Below are 21,741 nucleotides of genomic sequence, written 5' to 3' on the forward strand. Positions count from 1 at the left end.
TGGTGACTAAGGCTGCGTTTACACTGCAAGTCTTAATGCACAGATCCGATCTTTTGACCATATCCGTTTTTTTTGGCCAGTGTGTTTACGTTCACTTTAGACGCGACTGGTATCCGATATCTGTGTTTACATTATTCCTGCCCCAAAATGATTGTCATTGATAGTTTTTCCATGCACACAGTAGACCCTCGGGTTTTGAATAAAAATTATTTATATATTTCATGTCGAGTGGCCATGATTACGTGTCAGAATGGATAAGTTAACAGCTGTCAGTGTCATGGATGAATTGCAGCGCAAAATCTGACTGAACAGATACAGACCGAAAAAAAAAAAAAAAAAAAAAAAGTAATTTGCGTTTGATATTCTTTCATTAGTTATTTCTACAATTCCATTTTTCTGAATGAATTCAAGCAAGCTAGGGAGAGAGAGCTACAGTGAAGCTTTTGGCATATAAGAAAAACAACACGGCGCTCTTTTAAATTAACCGGCAAAGGTTGAAATTCAGCTGCTGAATGTGTGTCATTCTAGAAAAATAGATAACGTTAGACATAACTTTCCCACCTCAATAATAAAGCTGCGAATTTTTATGCGAGTGCATACAAGCACGTCTGCTTCATAATACAACATTAAGCTACCTTTTAGTTAGCAAACGTGCCGCCCTCGCCTTGTGATGGCTTGGAATTCCAATGGGAATCGGATATGCGTGTTTAGACGTAGGTCGCATGTCCAGAGATCGGATATGTATCGATTTAAAACCACATTTGGAAGTGGCTCAGATCGGATGCGGGAAAAAATAAAAATAAAAATAAAAAAATTATCGGATCTCGTGTGGATTTTTGTGTTTACACATGTGCAACTAATTCCGATCTGTGTCAGATGTGAGCAAAAGATCGGATTTTTTGTGCCAGTGTAAACGTAGCCTAAATGTCAATCATAGACCACAGTACTGGTGATAAATTGTTAGATATGACTTGCCAGTGATTGATTTAGAGGTTAAGAATAAGTTTAGCACAGATATATTTCACTTGTTTGAGAGTTTCACGATTCGTGTCTTTAAAGTGGAGTGAGCACACTATTTCTATTGAAATAAATGGATGCACAGTGTATGTGATGTACCTTAAATGGTTAGTTCACCCAAAAATTAAAATTCTGTCATTAATTTCTTACCCTAATGGCACTCCAAACCTGTAAGACTTTCATTCTTCTTTGCAACACAAATAAAGATCTTTTGGTAACACTTTATTTTAAGGCTCCAGAATAATGCATTAGTTAAGCATTAATTAATGATGAACTTGTTCACAATTAAGCATTAGTTAAGCATGGACACAATAGTAATTAATGATTAACTTAACATATAGTAGGGCATATTAGCCATCATTTACAAATTATTAAACATTTGAAAGATACACATTTATGCTATAAACAAACAAAAATAACCTAGTAATTAATGATTAACTGAATGTACAGTAAACACCTTTTAGTCATTATCTACAACTAGCATGATGAATCTTACTAGTTACCATATCAACAATATAAAGAAAAAAAAAAAGAAAAAAAAAGCAAAAATACAGAAATCTTTGGGAGATATCACTGAACATTTTAACAGTAGCAAAAGTAAATAATTTCTCATCTATATTTTTTGTTCATTTAAAATTAGACAAGTCTGATATTATTTTAATCTCCAATCTGTTATTTAGCAATTTAGATAGTTTTTTAATGCTTCACCAACTAGCAGAAGATACTAACCAGGTTCGTTGTAACATGTGTTACATTGTGCCCCGCTATTAGAACTATGCTATTCTATGCAGTTACCAATATAATTGGCATAATTAACTTTTATGAATTTCTGTTGAGAAACCATGTGGATTTAAATTTCAAGAAACTTACAGCATTTGTACTGGCTCGTCTATTTATCCCCTGTTCTGTGAGAACTGTGAGTAGAGGGAAGGGAGTGTTTTATTCAGCTCTGTGTTTTTCTAAATGTCTGAATATGTTTCTTCATCTGTTTGCCAGTATTGTTCTGACCAGTGCTTTATAGCTGTTTTGCAGTGTTCATTGTCAAACTACAAAATATGGGGCATGTTGTCACACTTCCCTTCTTTCGGGGTAAATAAAGACAAAAGTATACACTGTATTAATAAAACAAAGCCACATATTTGAACCAGACATGTGAAATTAATGTGGAACAAAAGAAATTCTATGAAACCCTAAGTAGATTTACACAAACTGAGAAAGTCAAAAATCGTTAGGGGATTAGGGGAGAGTGGGGCACAACCTATCTCTGCTATTTTTTTAATGTTACTATAAAAACATTGTTTCAGTGATTGAACAAGTTTTAATTATCAGTAAGTGTATAAATCAGTCTGTAAAGAACAGAACAGCAAAGTATTGCTGAAACAAGGACAAGCTGATCATGTGATCCACACAAACATTAATGCTGTAAATTATCGCCCTTCTTCCTTACATGGTAAATTCACTGAAACAAAGAGTCTTGAGTGGATTAATGCTTTATTATTTTGCAAGAAATGTTCCCGACCCTGCTTGTGGCATAAAGTGGTACTAGTTTAAAAACATAAAGGTTAGACTGGTAATCAATGACCATTGAATTCATGAAGACATGAATTGAGAATAAAAATGGAAAAAGATAAGTCCCAAAGCTATAAATAAAACTTCCTGAAGGAGTAATCTAAACATATGACTGAACTGAATAATTTAATGTAAAATGTGAAGAATGTGTGTGTAATAATGAATAAATCCGGTAACATTTACAATAAGGTTCCTTTTGGTAACATCAGTTAACTGCATTAGTGAACTAATATGAACTAATATGAAAATACTTCTAAATGAAGCTTAGCTCATGTTAATTTCAACTTTTAATAATACAATATTAAAATCAAAAGTTGTGTTTGTTATTATTATTTAAATGGACCCGAGCTAATGATCTAACAATGAACAGTTGTATTTTTATCAACTAATGTTAATAAAGATTAATAAATACTGTAACAATGTGCCTATCTTGATTGTTAGTTAACTAATCTTAACTAATGGGACCTTACTGTAAAGTGTTACTTGTTTTCTAACCAGAGACAAAAGACAAAGTTGTTATGTTGTTCACAACACATCTGTATATTATCCAAGCAGAGGACATTTTCTGTTAAATCATATGTTTATTATTCTGATGTAGAGTAATAGTGGACAGTCTTTGGCATTTCAAATGGTGCAGTTGGTGGAAAAGTCAATTTCTCAATACGGATAGTATAGAGTTACCTGATCAGTTTCCCTAACAATGGATTCACTGGATGCTTTTGCACCCTGTATCGACAGGAAATTCATAAATCACAAACATGAACATTTGTGCAACATCATATTTAGTCTTTGCATACCTTTTTAAAAATGTTTCCAGAAGAAATAACAACAGTAAAGCTGAAATTCCTCCTACACAGCCTGCGATCAAAGGCACAGATGATTCTAAAGGGTGGCAGATAAAAACAGATGTTGGTGTTCAGTAGATTATACACAATATGAGACAAGGTCAAGTCATAAACCTGAACCTTTGATTGTAATTAGCATGTCAGATTTATAAATTATACTCACCTGCTACAATCAGCAAAAGTACAAAGTACCAGCCTCCACTCCTCCTATTTACAGTAAAGGTCAGTTGTTCTCCAAAATCCAGCTGATTCTCCGGTCCACGTTTGTATCAGGTGTAGTTAATGTTATTTGATGGACTGGCTTTGCTTTTGCAGGTCAAAGTCACATTAGTGCCAACAGAGACTGAAACAGATGGATCGATGGTGATGCAAGTTTCTTTTGGAGGAACTTAAAATAGAAACATCTTTAGATAAACTAGAGGTTATAATATTACACATCTGAACATAATAATGCTAATGAAAGAGCAAAGCTACTCCAAATCTCTTACACAGGACTCGTAGCATCACAGTGGTCTCCACAGTTGAGTCATTAGATGTATTTCTTGGATATGTAACAGTGCAGGAGATGTTCATTCTGTGATCCATGTATGAAGCTTTGAAGGTCATGTGTGAAAACACTGACTGGGTTTTATCAGGTTTCTCCTGTAACTGTGTTGTAATGTGGGCAGATTCAGGGATGTTGGACCAGGATATTGTAGGAGGTTGTTTGGGGCAAGGGGGCTTCAGCAGAGCAGTTCAGATTAACTGTCGTTTCCTCCATCGCTTTTTTCAGATCAGTGGGTTTCAGGATGGGAGGTTGTGGTGAATCTACAGGGCAAATTGTACAAAGTATAAAATACTGTTAAAGTTTACTGTTAAAATTTAGGCTACTGTTTTTCATATAAATACCGCAGAAACCATATAGTTACATTTGGTAGTGAGGTGCTATGCTTGGTTTTAACTGTGGTTATGATCAAATGTACAGGTGCTGGTCATATAATTAGAATATCATCAAAAAGTTGATTTATTTCACTAATTTCATTCAAAAAGTGAAACTTGTATATTATATTCATTCATTACACACAGACTGATATATTTCAAATGTTTATTTCTTTTAATTTTGATGATTATAACTGACAACTAAGGAAAATCCCAAATTCAGTATCTCAAAAAATTAGAATATTACTTAAGACCAATACAAAGAAAGGATTTTTAGAAATCTTGGCCAACTGAAAAGTATGAACATGAAAAGTATGAGCATGTACAGCACTCAATACTTAGTTGGGGCTCCTTTTGCCTGAATTACTGCAGCAATGCGGTGTGGCATGGAGTCGATCAGTCTGTGGCACTGCTCAGGTGTTATAAGAGCCCAGGTTGCTCTGATAGTGGCCTTAAGGTCAGGTGAGTTTGCTGGCCAATTAAGAACAGGGATACCATGGTCCTCAAACCAGGTACTGGCAGCTTTGGCACGGTGTGCAGGTGCCAAGTCCTGTTGGAAAATGAAATCTGCATCTCCATAAAGTTGGTCAGCAGCAGGAAGCATGAAGTGCTCTAAAACTTCCTGGTATACGGCTGCGTTGACCTTGGACCTCAGAAAACACAGTGGACCAACACCAGCAGATGACATGGCACCCCAAACCATCACTGACTGTGGAAACTTTACACTGGACCTCAAGCAACGTGGATTGTGTGCCTCTCCTCTCTTCCTCCAGACTCTGGGACCCTGATTTCCAAAGGAAATGCAAAATTTACTTTCATCAGAGAACATAACTTTGGACCACTCAGCAGCAGTCCAGTCCTTTTTGTCTTTAGCCCAGGTGAGACGCTTCGGACGCTGTCTGTTGTTCAAGAGTGGCTTGACACAAGGAATGTGACAGCTGAAACCCATGTCTTGCATACGTCTGTGCGTAGTGGTTCTTGAAGCACTGACTCCAGCTGCAGTCCACTCTTTGTGAATCTCCCCCACATTTTTGAATGGGTTTTGTTTCAAAATCCTCTCCAGGGTGCAGTTATCCCTATTGCTTGTACACTTTTTTTCTACCACATCTTTTCCTTCCCTTCGCCTCTCTATTAATGTGCTTGGACACAGAGCTCTGTGAAGAGCCAGCCTCTTTTGCAATGACCTTTTGTGTCTTGCCCTCCTTGTGCAAGGTGTCAATGGTCGTCTTTTGGACAACTGTCAAGTCAGCAGTCTTCCCCATGATTGTGTAGCCTACAGAACTAGACTGAGAGGCCATTTAAAGGCCTTTGCAGGTGTTTTGAGTTAATTAGCTGATTAGAGTGTGGCTGCAGGTGTCTTCAATATTGAACCTTTTCACAATATTCTAATTTTCTGAGATACTGAATTTGGGATTTTCCTTAGTTGTCAGTTTTAATCATCAAAATTAAAAGAAATAAACATTTGAAATATATCAGTCTCTGTGTAATGAATGAATATAATATACAAGTTTCACTTTTTGAATGAAATTAGTGAAATAAATCAACTTTTTGATGATATTCTAATTATATGACCAGCACCTGTATGCTACCATGGAAGACCTATGGCTAATTTGAATAAAACTCAAACAGAAATTACACTATATAAAAATGAGGTTGTTATAATTTTACAGATGTTACTGTTTTTGTTAATGAACTTAAATTTACATCTGCATCCTAACTTAAGGTTCTACCTCTGTCAACTCAAGCTACTGTCAAATGTGCATTTCTAAGAGACAAAACATTAATTTTGTGGCCTGCACTGCAAACTGTGCCAGAGATACACATAATCAAAGTCAGGCAACACAAACCTGTTTCATGATTTGAAACAATATCACCAGTTAGCACATGCAGAAATTAAGAAATAATTTTTTCTATTAAGATATTTATTTCGTTAAGGAAAAAATTACTGGAAAAGTGTAAAGAATTAAAAAATGTGAAGTGTTTGCCATGTTCTGACAATAAAAAGTAGTTTAAAGTTACAATTAATGGTCTGGTTCAGCTTTCACTTAGAAGCACAAATCTGCCTTTAAAGCTTAAAGGAATAAAGATTTGACATTTATAGTGATAATTATTGATATCGACTGATATGAAAAATGTTATTATGATAATTTCATATCACCCAGCCCCAGTTTATTCTTATTGGATTTTCTGTAAAGTCAGGATTTTCTGAGTTAAAGTCAGCATGAAATGTAAATGTTATCCCTTAGTTTGATGAACATCTGACTGAAATGGCTTCTTGAACAAGAAAAAAATATGTAGGGCAGGACTTGATTTTGTCCATCAGGAATTGATTGGATGGTTGTGGTTTGATTTTGCTGTGATCTCATGTGAGCTAGTGACAGACAAGTTGCCCCGCCCTTATGCCGAAAAACACATCAACATGTCGTTGCAAGATGGAAGGATAGTTATTTTTTAATAAAGATTTTGAGGGCAAATGAATATAAAAAAAAAAAAAAAAAAAAAAAAAAATGTTCCATTAAATTATTCTGAAAACAACAAACTCATGGAGACACATGCATCTTATTGTTAGGAGACACATTACAAATGAAAACAATTTCCCCCAGTTTCACAGACAAGGCTTAAGCTAGTCCTGGACTAAATTGTATGTTTGAGCGGTTTTAACTGAAAGCAACTTGCATTGACATCTCTTAAAATATGTCAGTGCCATTGTTTTGTCTCAAGATGCACACCAGTAATGTTTGTTTGTTTTTATTTATTTATTTATTTATTTATTTATTTATTTATTTATTTATTTATTTATTTATTTATTTATTTATTTATTTATTTATTTATTTATTTATTTATTTATTTATTTATTTTTTCCTAAGGCACTTTTATAAAAGATATTTAAATGTCATAATTGAAATAAGGCCTAATCCTGGCTAAATCTTAGCCCTGTCTGTGAAACCAGGCCTTTGTTTATCCATGGAGGACACAATAAATTAATAATATTCAGGGACTTAATCATGAATTATAATCAGTGAGTAATTTGAGTAAACAGTGAGTAAACACTGCTTCAGGTGTGTGTTCACGGTCCGTATGTGTGTGCGCACTTAAATGGGTGAAATGCAGAACACAAATTTTGAGTATTGTTCAACATACTTGGACACACATCACATCACTTGCATTTTAAAAATGTCACAACAGAACAATATACAGGGAAGACACTTACCTGAGACAGAAATGTTGATGGGGTTTTCACTATATGTGTAGTTCCAATCCGATGGTGTAATGATTGGGTCAACGGAGTGAGGATCCATCTGCAGCATTTATTGAATTTAAGTTGACAGACACAATAATAGTAAGGATGAGCCAGTGGCAGAAATAGTGACAGGCAGTAATCTGGGTAGGCAGCAAACAATCAGATTCCAAAGGCAGGCAGAGATCAGGGCAGGCAGCAAACATACATAATCCAGGAACAGGCAAGGGACAAGGCAGGCAGCAGAGAATCGGAAACGAGTAACAGTCCAAGGGCAAACACAAGAATACAGACTCCAGGGGAAATGCTCAGAAATGTCAGACAGTGCTAAACAAGACTTCGCATGGAGGTGTGGGTGCAAGTGTCTTTTATGTGTGAGTGAGTGTATAATGGGTAGCAGGTGCAGGGTGATCAGTCCAGGGTATGAGGGTAGATGGGAAATGGAGTCCAAATGATGTGTGTTGTCCAGGATGGACTGCCCTCTGGTGGCAATGATGGGCATTCTCACTGGTGATCATGACAGATGGCTTTATTTCCACCCTGAAGTAGTACTTGTCTGAATGATTGTTCATGATATCATAGAAAACAGTGCTACATTCACGCTGACTAAGATTTCCAAGTATCTCTATATGACTAAATTCTTTGGTGATATTTGAACTTCCATTAAAAACCAAATTCTCTGGTTTTCTAAAAGAATGGTCCGTCTTCATCCAGAAGCCAAATATACTTTCTGTGTTTTTTAAACTCATGTTCAACACTTTAAATTTACAAGGTATCTGCACACAAGAGCCGCTCAGTGCTGTTATTCTGCTGGGCAATTCTGCATTATATTTAGATACTGAAAACAGAAAAGCATTATAAACATACAAAAATACCTTAAAATCTCGTTTCGCAAAATAAGTGTAATACAGAGTACAGAATTAAAGCAAAATTAACAAAATTAAAGCTTTCTGATGATATTATTTTCAGTTAGACAGCACAAGGAACTCACCTGAAGATACCAGTACAAGTTCATTCATTATGAACAGAAAAGTCATGAACAGAACGACACCATCTTGAAAGCTGCAGGTACAAACACACACAAAGACACTATGAAGACAATTCACAGGGGTCTCACGCTTTTTTTTTTTTGAAAGACAGTCATTATGATTTTATTATTAATATATATTAATAATTAATTGTTTTGGTTACATTTTATTTTAAGGTGTCCTTGTTACAGTGTAATTACACATTTACGTACTGAGTAATACTAATAGATGGTGCTATGGGATATTCCCCTCCTTCCTCCCTCCTCCTATTCCCCCTCCTCCTTATGAAATCTCACGGGCGAGAATTCGCCCACCAATGGCGTTAAAGCGCGCAAAATAGAGGCAGGCTCCTCCACACTGTAAGGCGGCGCTAGATGCCATTGCTTTAGAATATTTTCCTTCAGCTACAAGAAGCCAGCTACAGCTTGCCATTGAGGTATGCTCATCCAGGGGACGATGCCTAAAGGATTGTGGCTCTTCTGCAGCATTCCGGTGAGTATGACATTTTTCATCAGATGCCTTCCGGACCGCGACGTTTCTGCATGGGCGAGGCCCTCTCAAAAGCAGCACTGTGCGAGTCCATCTGCCCTCACTAACAGCAGTGGACCTTATGGACTCCGGTGATGAGCTCATGCCTACTAAGCATCTGCATTCCTCTCACCCAACGCTTCAGGACATTCGCCTGGCTTCTCATGCTCTCACCCACCTTGGTAGAGCTGCGAGGCGAGCGCGGAGACTGCAGCTTGGGTTCTTATGTCAGCACAGGTCCCGCATGGCCCTTGATCTCTACATGTGCAGCCCCCGCCTAGCAGCAATCTGCCATGCACAAGCACATTCACTTTAACCCTTCATTCTCACGATAATCAGCCCCTCGCCTCAGGGCAGGGTACGGAAGACAAAATTCCCATCACTCACACCTTATTAACAGCCCCGTCTCAGTGCAGCACTCAGTCGTGAACGGAAGACAAAATTCTCAGCACTCACATGATATAAACAGCTCCCTGTCTCAGTGCAGAGGTCTGTCGTGTACAGAAGACAAAATACCCGGCACTTACACTATATTTTTTTTTACATGAAAAAAATAGCCCCTGCCTTAGAGCAGCGGTCAGCCATGCACAATCTCAGTGTCCTGCTATGCACAGAGGATGAAGTGCTTCGATCGCTCACTCACTCATGAGCAGTAAGCAGCTATTCTTTGCCTTCCTTGTTAAACACCAGCTGGCCATTGTTTTTCATATTCAACAAATTCGTCTGTCCCCTGTCATACTACTATGTTATTTTTATTGCAGAGCTTCAGTGTTTACATCCGAACTGTGGCTCAGTATTGGCCGGCTCTGGTCACGTGAGCAGCACGACGCAGGCGTGAACCCGCGTTCAGACATAAACACTGAAGCTCTGCAGCGAAAATAGCATAGCAGTATGATGAGACAGACAAATTTGTTGAATAAAGTCGTTATTTTTGTTTTGTTTTTTTGCACAAAAAGTATTCTTGTCGCTTCATAACATTAAGGTTGAACCACTGTAGTCACGTCAACGGTTTTAACTATGTCTATCATGGCTGAAACGCCGCCTTTTGTATTCAAGAACAAGTTGCCTTTGAGCAAAGACTGTTCCGTTGTGTGGTGTGACAGCTCTAAGACAGAATAAAGAAAGTTCTTCTGTATTGGAACTCTTTTCTCTGGTAAGATAAAGTTTAATTAAAGTGCTTTTGTCCCTGTTGGATTGTACAGAGGTGTGACATGCTCTTCCAGGGACTCCAGAGAGTGCATTATCAGAATGCTCCCCCGGACTGCTCGTGCTGAAACAGATCCTCTCGCAGGCTGGACAGAGGACTGTTATTTCGGTGCATCTAGAGAATGCCTGCCTCTATGTTCAGAGCATCACAAGTGTTTCTGATGTTGCTTCATAGAGTATCTGCCCGATAGAGATTCGTCTCCACGAGGAGTCTGCATTTCATCAGTCCAGCATTGCTCGACTGTGTGAAGGATGGTGTTGAAGACGCCATCTTGGCCCTCTTCCAAGCAGATGTCTGGGTGTTTCAACTAGGTCTACCCAACCGAATTGAGGCGGTTGCTACAGGCCCTTCAATAAACAAACTATATGTACATTTTGCTTCTCAACCACCCAGAGTGAACTGGGCTTTGCTGCGATGAGAGCTCGCATTTCAAAGGGCCGCTCAGTTTGTAATACCTCCGTTCATTTCGAGCCGAGAAGTTTCTGCCATTAAGAGTTCTCAGGAAGCACTCAGGCTGATGGCTGCAGCTTTGGCGGAGTGCCTTGCTTTGCTCTCACTCATGACGATGATAGCGAGACTGTCAGCTCTCTTATGTCTGTTCTCACATCCCCGCTCATTGCGAACTGAAATTGTGGGTGGTGTCTAATAAGTCATGTGGACTATTATGACAGTTGTTTCCGCCCCTACGAAGTGGTGTTCAAATAGGTCACAGTCAATCTCACAGTTGTTACAGGCGCAGACACTGCTGCATTCTGCGCGAATGGTCACCTTCGTGGGTTATATCTATGCGCATTGCTGTTGTACACATTCACGATGTGATGCTGCATTCACATGGGGCGTTGACGTTAATGCTTCTCATTTACTTTGAATGGGTGACGTCATGCGTTGACGAACAGAATTGTGGGTTCCATCGCGTCGCTTCACTCGCGTTGTTCGTGGCAGAAGTTGGAGATTTGTCAACTTTTCAAGCGCCAACGCAGGCGTCAGCCAATCAGATCACAGACGCTAGCCAACTGCGTTCATGCAACACCGGAAAGTAATGTGATTGGCTGTTGTACTATGACGGTCGCGTCAGCTCAAGCTTCAGACACGCCCTCCATCAAGCATTGACGCTGATGCCCCGTGTGAATGCAGTGTGAAAAGCATGGACAGGTATCAGTCATCGTTTTGTTGGTTCCCTCACACAGGTAGTAACATTTGTGGGAAAACCTATGCCAGATGGGCTATGAGACACCTATGCATGTTGCTATAGCCTATACTTGTTTTATCTGCACAGTGTTTACCCTGCTTGTATTATGTTTATACAGCACCGGCATCACCGCTGCAGCAGACATCAGTACTAGGTGTTGGCACGACCACCACCATTAATCACACAGCATGGTCAGATCCCCATAGTGCTATCTATCGTTGACGCAGTGTCGAGAGACCGAATCAAAAGGGAATGTCTCCGGTTACCTGGTGTAACCTTGGTTCCCTGAGAGAGGAGGGATTGAGACACTGTGTACTCTGCCATGTTACATAGCTCGGAGTCATTGTTATCTGCACTCTGCTTCAGTCCAAGATTCCGAAGCAATGGCTTCCAGCGGCACCTTATATTGTGGGGGAGCCCACCTCTATATTGCGCACTTTAATGCCATTGTCGGGCGAATTCTCTCCTGCGAGATTTCATAAGGCTTCAGTAGATTTGAGGAAGTAGGGGATAGCAGCATCTATCGATGACACAGTGTCTCGTGTTACCCAGATCTTTACCAAACATGCTCTACTATCATTATTAAATAATTATCTTTATAAAAAAAAAAAACCTTTTGAGCATTTAAAACTTCACAGGAAGGTCTTCAAAATTATGAAATAACCTGAATGTAAGTAAGCAATAAGGTACTCGAGGCTGTGCTGTATCGTGAATAAGTCACGGCTGAAGGGCGTTGTTAGGCACGATGCGAAGCGGAGTGCCTGCAACCCCTTCAGCCATGACCTATTCACAATACAGCACTAGCCTTGAGTACCTTATTGCTTTTATAAAACGGTTACCACACAATACAAATATTAAAGCCAAAAATATGTATCAATGCAACTTTCATGAAGTAAACTGTCACTAAAAGCCTTCCTCCCGCCGGAAAAATAGTCCCTGACCATGAACAGCAACAGAAGTTACATTATTACGCCATTAGATGGCGGCAAAGACAGTCTTTATGTGCGTGTCAGTCAGTAGCGAAAACCTTTTACATTGAAAAGACTGAAATGCTTTGACTAGTGCTGTCAGTCACAGGAAAACCCCTTAACTGTTAAAAGGACAAGATAATAAATTGGACATTTAAACAGATTTTTTATTATGAACATAGGACTGACCTGAAGGAAAATGCTAAACCTGAATGCAGGTATTAAACTCACTCACTCAATCTCTTTCTCACACAGAACATACAGTTTACGTTGCTAAGAGTGGTTGCTAAGGGTGTTGTATAGTGATACACAGAACCGTTGTGTGAAGCGTTCATAGCCGTGTTTAAAACACAGCTATTGACCAATCAGAATCAAGGACAGGAATTAACCGTTTTATAAAACGTGTTTAAGATCAGCTCTGAACTCCACTGACTGAAATCGCTTTAATTTAAAATAAGCTATAGTTGTAATGAACAAACACAATTTTTACTGAAAACAACATTGGTTCATTTTTATTATTATTATTTATTTATTTTTTATATAATTAACTGTGTGTAATGATCTAAACTTTAAGCATACAAGTACATTTGCTCTGTCACCCCTTTTCGAAAAAAAGTTTAACATTTGCTCGTCAGTTACCAAAACATAAGCTACACATAGGGTTAGGATAATAATCAGACGTTTGATTTACCATTTAGGAAGGAACAAATAAAGAAAAACTGATACAGAGAAGTAACAGGACAAAAAAAAAACAAAAAAAAAAAACAGAAGCATCAAGTTTATAATTACAGAATACTTACGACATGGCATTTAAACACCTGACTGGAAGAGTATGCAATCACTATTAGGAAAAACAATGAATGTGATATATATATATATATATATATATATATATATATATATATATATATATATATATATATATATACATATAAATAAAGTTGTTAAATGTTTTATTTCCATACTGAATGACAATACACATATGAGACAAGCCAAGCCAATAAAGCATACTACATTTACACAGTTCACTCAAGCCATTTATTCTAATGTAAACTAATCCTGGTTCATCTTTTCTGGGCCTCTGACCTCGGCATATATCGTCTCTTGTCCTGAGCTCGTCACTGTGGTGCTTTTGGTTTGGAGAGTGGAGAAGTCAATCTCTCCATAGTGGACTATGTCATTCTCATCCTTTGGCATCTCTAGCTCTTCACCCGACACAAAAGCACCATTAGTATAAATGGAGCTGATCTGCACTTGTTTTTCCTGACCCTGAAAGAGCAAACATAATAAATGACCATTTATGTGGATCCGCGTCCTCGGTTTTTTGTTTCTGAATATAATATACCATTATAGTAGACGCATCGTATTTATATCAGCTTATTATGGCAATTACTGTTTGAAATGGCATTAATGTGATCTGCTAACAGAGTGTAAAACATACCTGATCTGAGATGTCAGTTTCCCTAATAGTGGATGCCTTTAATCTTTGCAATCTGTATTAATAAGAAATTAATAAAATACACAACAGACCAGAACACCAGTATATGTTTCAAAGTGAAATGACATAGGAGAATTCATTTATTCTGAAGTCTGTTTGCTCTATTCCATACAATTCGCCATCTAACTGTGCTTACCTTAGGAAAAGTGTTATCAGAAGAAATATCAACAGAAATGCTGAAACTCCTACTACACAGCCAATGATCAAAGACAGTGATTCTAATGAAGCAGAGTCTGATTGAAAAAATAAATCAAAATTAGTTGGTCAGTAGGCTGTGCGGATAATTTAAAAATAAAATTCAATCATATAACTGGAGCTTTTTACCTATGATGATCATCAGATAATGTTTAGTATCTGTACATAGAAATAAACTCACCTGCCACAATCAGCTGGATCTCTGCTGACATCTGAATACCATGTTCATTCTTTGCTGTGCAGAAGTACCAGCCTCCACTCATCCTATTTACAGTAAAGGTCAGTTGATCTCCAAAATCCAGCTGGTTCTCCTGTCCACGTTTGTGCCAGGTGTAGTTCATGTTATTTGATGGACTGGCTTTGCTTTTGCAGGTCAAAGTCACATTAGTGCCAAGAGAGACTGAAGCAGATGGATCGACGGTGATTTGAGTTTCTTTTGGAGGAACTTCAGGGCAAAATAGAAACATCTTTAGATAAACTAGATGTTATAATATTACACATATGAACATGAAACCTACTCCAAATCAAAACTACTCCAAATCTCTTACACAGGACTCGTAGCATCACAGTGGTCTCCACAGTTGAGTCATTAGATGTTTTTCTTGGATATGTAGCAGTGCAGGAGATGTTCATTCTGTGATCCATGTATGAAGCTTTGAAGGTCATGTGTGAAAACACTGACTGGGTTTTATCAGGTTTCTCCTGTAACTGTGTTGTAATGTGGGCAGATTCAGGGATGTTGGACCAGGATATTGTAGGAGGTTGTTTGGGGCAGGGGGCTTCAGCAGAGCAGTTCAGATTGACTATTGTGTTCTCTATCACTGCATCACTACTGGGTTTAAGGATAAGAGGCTGAGGTACATCTACAGGGCACAAAAAAAAAGTACACAGTATAAAACATTAAATTTAAAGAAAACACAACAAAACACAATGTCTTTCTGCATGTTACATCATTACACCAGTAGGTTGCAGAAAGTTATGGACTTTATAAGCGAGTCATTGAATTATTCACTCAACAGATTCTATCAAAAAAAAAACAAAAAAAAAAAACACTGATTCACTCAGTAGAGCTGCTTGTATATGTATTTAACTTTATATAAACTTTAGGCAATTATTAAACTGAACTGAACCAACACTGACCTGACTGGAGCTGAATACTGACACTATTGTTTTTCTAAAGATGCTTTACAGCAGAATTTGTATTTCATTTTTTAAGTTTGCATCATTGATTGCATTACTTTCCTGTTTAAGACTGTGAAGCTGCTTTGAAACAGTCTCTATTGTGTAAAGCACTATAAAAATAAAACCGACGACATTCAGAAACAAAAACAAAAAACAAAAAAAGAACAGTCACTGAACTGTTCACTCAACCTTTTCGCTCAAATACACAGATTTATTTAGATTTATTTTTTGATCCTTGGAGAAACACAGTGGTTGATTTTTCAATGAATCAATTTGGAGTGCTGGAGTGAAAATAGACTGTTAGTAAAAGGTAAATATTGTGTCCAAGTTACTCAATTTTAACTTCTAGTTTATTGAACTTTTGTATAAAAGTACTTTTCTTAATACAATCACTTAATTGTATTATTTTAATTTAGTACTTGGAACAACAATGTCAATACAGGTACATTTCACAAACAAAACTCATGTGTAACTCCAGTAGTCTGTGGGCCCATTTTGCTTCCACAACAAATATACTTCCTCTCAATTATGGAAAACAATTAATTTCACTAGAAGTATTACTATTACTAAATGTTCCTCCTTTGGTAATTTAACAGTTCTTTTTGTCACAGTTCTTTTGTTGTGGGGACTTTTAGGCCAAGAAACAAGAGAACAATCCCAAATACAAACAAAAACTATTGACTGAATTATCTTGCAACTAAAGGCATTTCATTAATTTAAGGAATGATCATATATTTAATTGATTACCAATAATTGGGGAACCCATGAAATGACTCCATGATTATGCACCAATGCTAAATTTTGGTTACAGTAATTATACATTTAAGTGCTGAGTAATATAAAGTAACTATGTACTTACTATAAGGTTAGAATTAGGGTTTGGTTTAGGGTTAGTTGCATGTAATTATGCATAACTTATAGTTATTACTATAGTAAGTACATGTAACAATGACACAAAAAGTGTTACCTAAATTTTCTATATACTGTAATCATGTTCACAACTTGTAATAATTAATCATTAATTAATATAGTTAATTACTCAATAATGAGCTATTTTTTTCTGCCTAAAATTAATACATGATGTCAGCTAACTGTGTGATTTGTATTTGTACATTTCTGAAATACATTACTTGGACACAGTCACCTCTGATAACAGATCTGATAACACTCTAAATTGTAATGTGGACATGTATTTTCTTTGAAGCTGCTTTGATGCTACCCAAAAAAAGCACTATACAAATAGTATTTGAATTAAATTATGAATCAATCACAGTATAATTTTGATGGCATAACAGAACAATATAGTTTACAGACCCGCTTACCTGAGACAGAAATGTAGATGGGGTTGTCACTATATGTGTATTTCCAATCTGACGGCTTTGTTTCCACCCTGAAGTAGTACTTGTCTGAATGATTGTTCATCACATCATAGAAAACAGTGGTACATTCACGCTGACTAAGATTTCCAAGTATCTCTATATGACTAAATCCTTTGGTGATGTTTGCATTTCCATTAAAAACCAAATTCTCTTTTCTAAAAGAATGGTCCGTCTTCATCCAGAAGCCAAATATACTTTCTGTGCTTTTCAAACTGTTCTCTGACACATTAAATCGACAAGGTATCTGCACACAAGAGCCGCTCAGTGCCGTTATTCTGCTGGGCATTTCTGCATTATATTTAGATACTGAAAACAGAAAAACAATATAAACATACAAAAACACTTTAAAATATTTGGTTTTAAATTAGTGTAATACTAGGGCTTTTTTTCCTTTTCATTTTAGTTATACAGCAATAGGAACTGACTCACCTGAAGATTCCACAAGCAGGAATAACAGAAAAACCATGAAAGGAAAGACAGACATCTTAAGTGCTGTAGGTACAAACATGAAAACTTTAGTTTCCACTCTACAAAGATGCTTCACACAAATGCCACACTTTTACTGATAGACAAAGACTCTTAAGAAGTTGTAAACTCTAAAATATAATTTAATGTGACTATTTATTGGATAAAGTCTGCAATGTGCTCAAAAAGACACAAAATGATAAAGAAACCTCACCTACAGCAGTCCGTCATTCATTCAGAGTAAAACAGAAGTCACGATTTCCTCACAGTACTGTGGATTTCTGTAAACCTGACTATTAGTTTTCAGAGTAATGATGCAGAGGTTAACTCCTTCCAGGAGTCCCCATGTGTACTTTCAACAGGGGAAGCATTTAACATTACCACATTAAAATGAACCAAATGCCCAACTCTGTAAAATATGCGTATGGATCAATATCACTGTAGGGTGCCTTTTGGTGTCCTGTACATAACTCATTTGCCATAATAAATTAACATAAAAATGACTGTCAAAGGGTGCACTGTAAAAAATGAATGTGATTTTAACAGTGAAATATTGTAAAAACGCTACGGAAAAAAAATTGCAAATAGGTTAACAGTAAGTTCCAGTACTATATACAGGGAAAAACTGTAAAAGCTCTTACCAGACATTTTATGTAATTTTCACAGTAAAATGCTGTAAATTTTACAATTTTTAGAAGTAAAAAAGAACAAATCAATGTATAATTTACAGTCAAAAACTGTAAACTGATATTCCCACAATTCCCTGTGTGACACTCCATATTTAAAAGTATTTTGTTTAAAAAATCATGTTTCTTAATAGTTTTTGTTATCAGTTATGTTTATGTTACATCTTCTGTTGTTTAATGAATGTTTATTGCATTATGTAAGTGTTGTGGGTTACCATGATGGTGTTTTGCGTTTGCGTGAATGACTCTTTGCACCCTCTTTACATTAGTATATACTTCAGCTCGTGGAAAAGCTACTTGTGATGAACTCTGATTCTTCATGTGGCTTTCTCTTTTATCACCTGAATTATTATGGTGGTTGTCAGTATATGTTAAAGGTACAAAACAGATTTTAGTAGTAGTATGCATTGTTGAATTTACTTGTTTACATTCAAATTTTCTTGTTTGTAAATTACAGTTTTATACTGTAAAATTGACAGTTTGTTCTGTAAATGTGTTTACAGTTTTTCTGTATTTTTTACAAAATTATTCTGGCAACCACAGCTGCCAAAATTATTTTGTAAAAACTACAGGAATATTTTTTACAGTGTGTGTGATATAAGGCTAAGTTTTTATATTCATAACAAAAGCATTACTTGGCTCTTTAGATACATTTTCTAGATTTTTTTTTAGTTTTGTATAAGAGGATGTGTGTTATTTTGCTATGTCCCATGCACTGCTCATTAAATTTGAATGAGTAAAATATAGTCAAATCATACATTTTAAAAGTCTAGTTTTCCTATTAATATTTTTTTAAATAAGAGATTACTCAATTTGAGCGTACTGATCATTTGGTAATAAAAACAATATTTTTATTTAATAAAAAACATGAGTTTTTTCATGTACCTTGAATGGTTGTCCACCCTGTCCTATTGGGGAATCTGTCCCTTTTAGAAAAGGTCATCCCCTTTAGTGACATCAGCACAACAGATTTTTTTGTCTCTTCAGTGGCGGGAATTTCAACGGCTGAATGAGTAAGTTGGTGACTTTCCAATTCACAGATTTTCTTCGTTTGAGTTTGCTTACTTGTTTCGCCAAAGCTTAACATGTCCTCCCTGTCGGGATAAAATATGCCGGAAGTGATTAGAATACAATATTTTCAAAATATGTACGTTTAAATATACCAAATTCTCTTTAACAACCAGAATAGCTGTTTAGCTAGTCACAGTTGTAAGCTAATATGCTAATTGAAGCTCAAAATGTCCACCCTGTCGACCACTTAAGACTCGACAGGGTGGACTTAGCATTCATTTGTAGTTAATATTGTAATTTATAGAAGCATCTGCTATAGATAATATTTTGTAATTTATAAATGATTTATTGTTTGTGTTTTTGTTATTGTTTGTGAATGTATATCTAGATTTCTTTTCAGAAGTGTTTCTCTCTGTTCATGATGTGTTTACATGAGGTTTTTAGTTAAAGCTGCAGTCCGTAAGCTTTCCCTCTTTGTTGCAATCCTTGTTCGAATCCTGAAATTGCAGTTATTTGCAGAATTATTATCTTTACGTGGATTGTGCATTGGCACGACTCCTCAGCACGGAAGCATCTAATGTTTTGAGGTGTATGTGTGGGTTGTCCATCAACGCACCAGTTGTCAACGATGATTGAAGTTTTGAACTAGCTGGATTACAAACCCTCATCAAAATGACAAGTTTAATTACATTCCAGCTGCTGTATGAAGAGGCTACACACAATCCGCTGCCTGCTGCATCCACACACATGCGATATAGCCTGCTAGCCGGAACTCCTGTATGTATACAGATGTGATGTAATGACGCGATGACGAACGGCGGAAGCTCGAATTTCCCGTGTAAACCTACCAGTACCACTCAAATTATAAAACATTATTACAAGCTTACCGTTGTGAATCGGGCTAAGGTAAGGAGATTGTTTTGAACACTGACTGGTTATGTACTTGCTCAAAATTTGATTTTGGATAATTCTTAACCAAAAAAAAGTTACAGACTGCAGCTTTAAGATGTATTGAATCAATATGAATTAAATTAAACTAAAATGAATAAGCGGCAGGGGGTTGAATAAATAGAAGTTGAATAAATTTTTCATTGTCATATTTTCTCACGCTTTGTGTGTTCTGCTTTATGTGTCCACCCCGTCATGTGCTGGTCCATCCTGTCATCTTGACATTTTAAAATAATATTTTAAATAATTATATCATATCTATATAATCCAGTGTGTTCAATAGCTAGGTGTGGGTACAATAACATGCAAACAAACTGCATCCAAATATCACAGTTTTCTCAAAATAAGAAAAAAAAATACATTGTATAAGTTTCTTTAAAAACACAATTTGCATAAAATCTTTTATGCATTTATAATTTTTAAGTAAACAAATAACCTATTTAGGAAAGGGACATCATACATTTCAGAAAATATAATTTGCATCTTAATATTGCAATGAAAACGTATTTAACACTAATATATATGTCCATGACAGGGTGGACATATCTTATGGTTTATGCTCCAAATAATGGCCCATAATTATCTAAAAATATGTGTGGGAGCTCAGCCATATATTTTTTTTTTTTTTACAGTACTACTATTTATGATAGGACAAAGCAAATGGAGATATTGAACCACATACACTATCAAATGACCTTTTACATTTACTTAAAACCTTTCTGTACTTCAGCACTAGAATATCATGTAACAGGATTTTTTTTGTCTACATTAATACATTGTCTGTTGCATTTCCTCATGCAAACCTGTTTATCAACCCAACAGCAAAGAATAGAGAAGCTTTAATACCGTGTTTATGATTGCTGTTCTGAAATAACCGTGCATTATAGCATAGTGGCTAGTATGGAAGCTTGTTTCCGCTATGGGATATGAATTATATAATATAAATATACAGAATATTGCGAGTTTACATCTAACTTTTTTTTCCCCCAATATTGAGAAATAAACTCGCAATTGTGAAAAAGTCCGAATTGTGAGAAAGTCGCAATTACCTTTTATTTTTTGCTCAGTGGCGGAAACAAGCTTCCATAGGTTAGAGATCTAGGTGGGTAAAATTTATAGGTTTAACCTGCAGTAAACCCAAACTGTACTACTAACTTATAAAGACTGAGTACGCTGCAATTAAAGTCTGTTAAATCATTGATGCAACTCAAAACAATTACATTTTCTGAACAAGGAATTTAGTTTTATTTTTGTGTAATTCAACATGAGTACACCCTTAGACTTAAATAATTTTTACGTTTACTGAGCGATATAAAGCCACGTCATCCAGGTCACGTCGTTGCCAACATTATCAGAAGAATCCATTCGACCCTAAACTGAGTTGTAGCAGATTTCAAGTTCCCAGCTTGCTTTGTGTCACACTCTGTAAGGAGAATAAATGTTGAAGTGTTGCGCAAGATTAATACAGGGGAAGAGGTGTTATTGTTTAATGTTCTGTTATTTTGGTATTTAAATGTGTTTCTGTGATGTTGAAGTTTTGTTGGGTTATCATCATGGTGCTATGTATTGCCTGTGGTTAGGTCAAGAATGGACTGCAAATTTCAAGGTTATCAATACTGCTTGTTGATTAACAGTTCATGCAAGTAAATACTGATAGTCTCTTTGATGGTTACATTAGCGCATGCTGGTGTGCTGTTGCTAACTAACATTTAACTGTAAAGATTAGGTGTTTATTCAATATTTAAATGAAATTGTAATTACCGAATGTAGTATAAAATATATATTTTTTAAGTTCTACTAAAATAATCCGAGTTGTTTACATAAATGTTTTGAGTATTCTGAACTTATTGGGTTTTACAACCACTGCATC

General features: G+C 36.4%; 1 long non-coding RNA gene across 1 annotated transcript; it reads right to left on the reverse strand.

Annotated features, from left to right (window-relative positions):
• Positions 1-2,936: 2,936 nt before the first annotated feature.
• LOC127506399 (uncharacterized) lies at positions 2,937-8,475 on the reverse strand. The gene is made up of 4 exons (XR_007927971.1): positions 7,561-8,475; positions 3,920-4,238; positions 3,595-3,774; positions 2,937-3,468 (listed from the first exon to the last, which is right to left on the reverse strand). It is a non-coding gene; the product is annotated as an uncharacterized LOC127506399 (long non-coding RNA).
• Between the last annotated feature and the right edge of the window lie 13,266 nt (positions 8,476-21,741).

The sequence above is a fragment of the Ctenopharyngodon idella genome, chromosome 23 (assembly GCF_019924925.1).
Source record: "Ctenopharyngodon idella isolate HZGC_01 chromosome 23, HZGC01, whole genome shotgun sequence".
Classification (NCBI taxonomy): domain Eukaryota; kingdom Metazoa; phylum Chordata; class Actinopteri; order Cypriniformes; family Xenocyprididae; genus Ctenopharyngodon; species Ctenopharyngodon idella.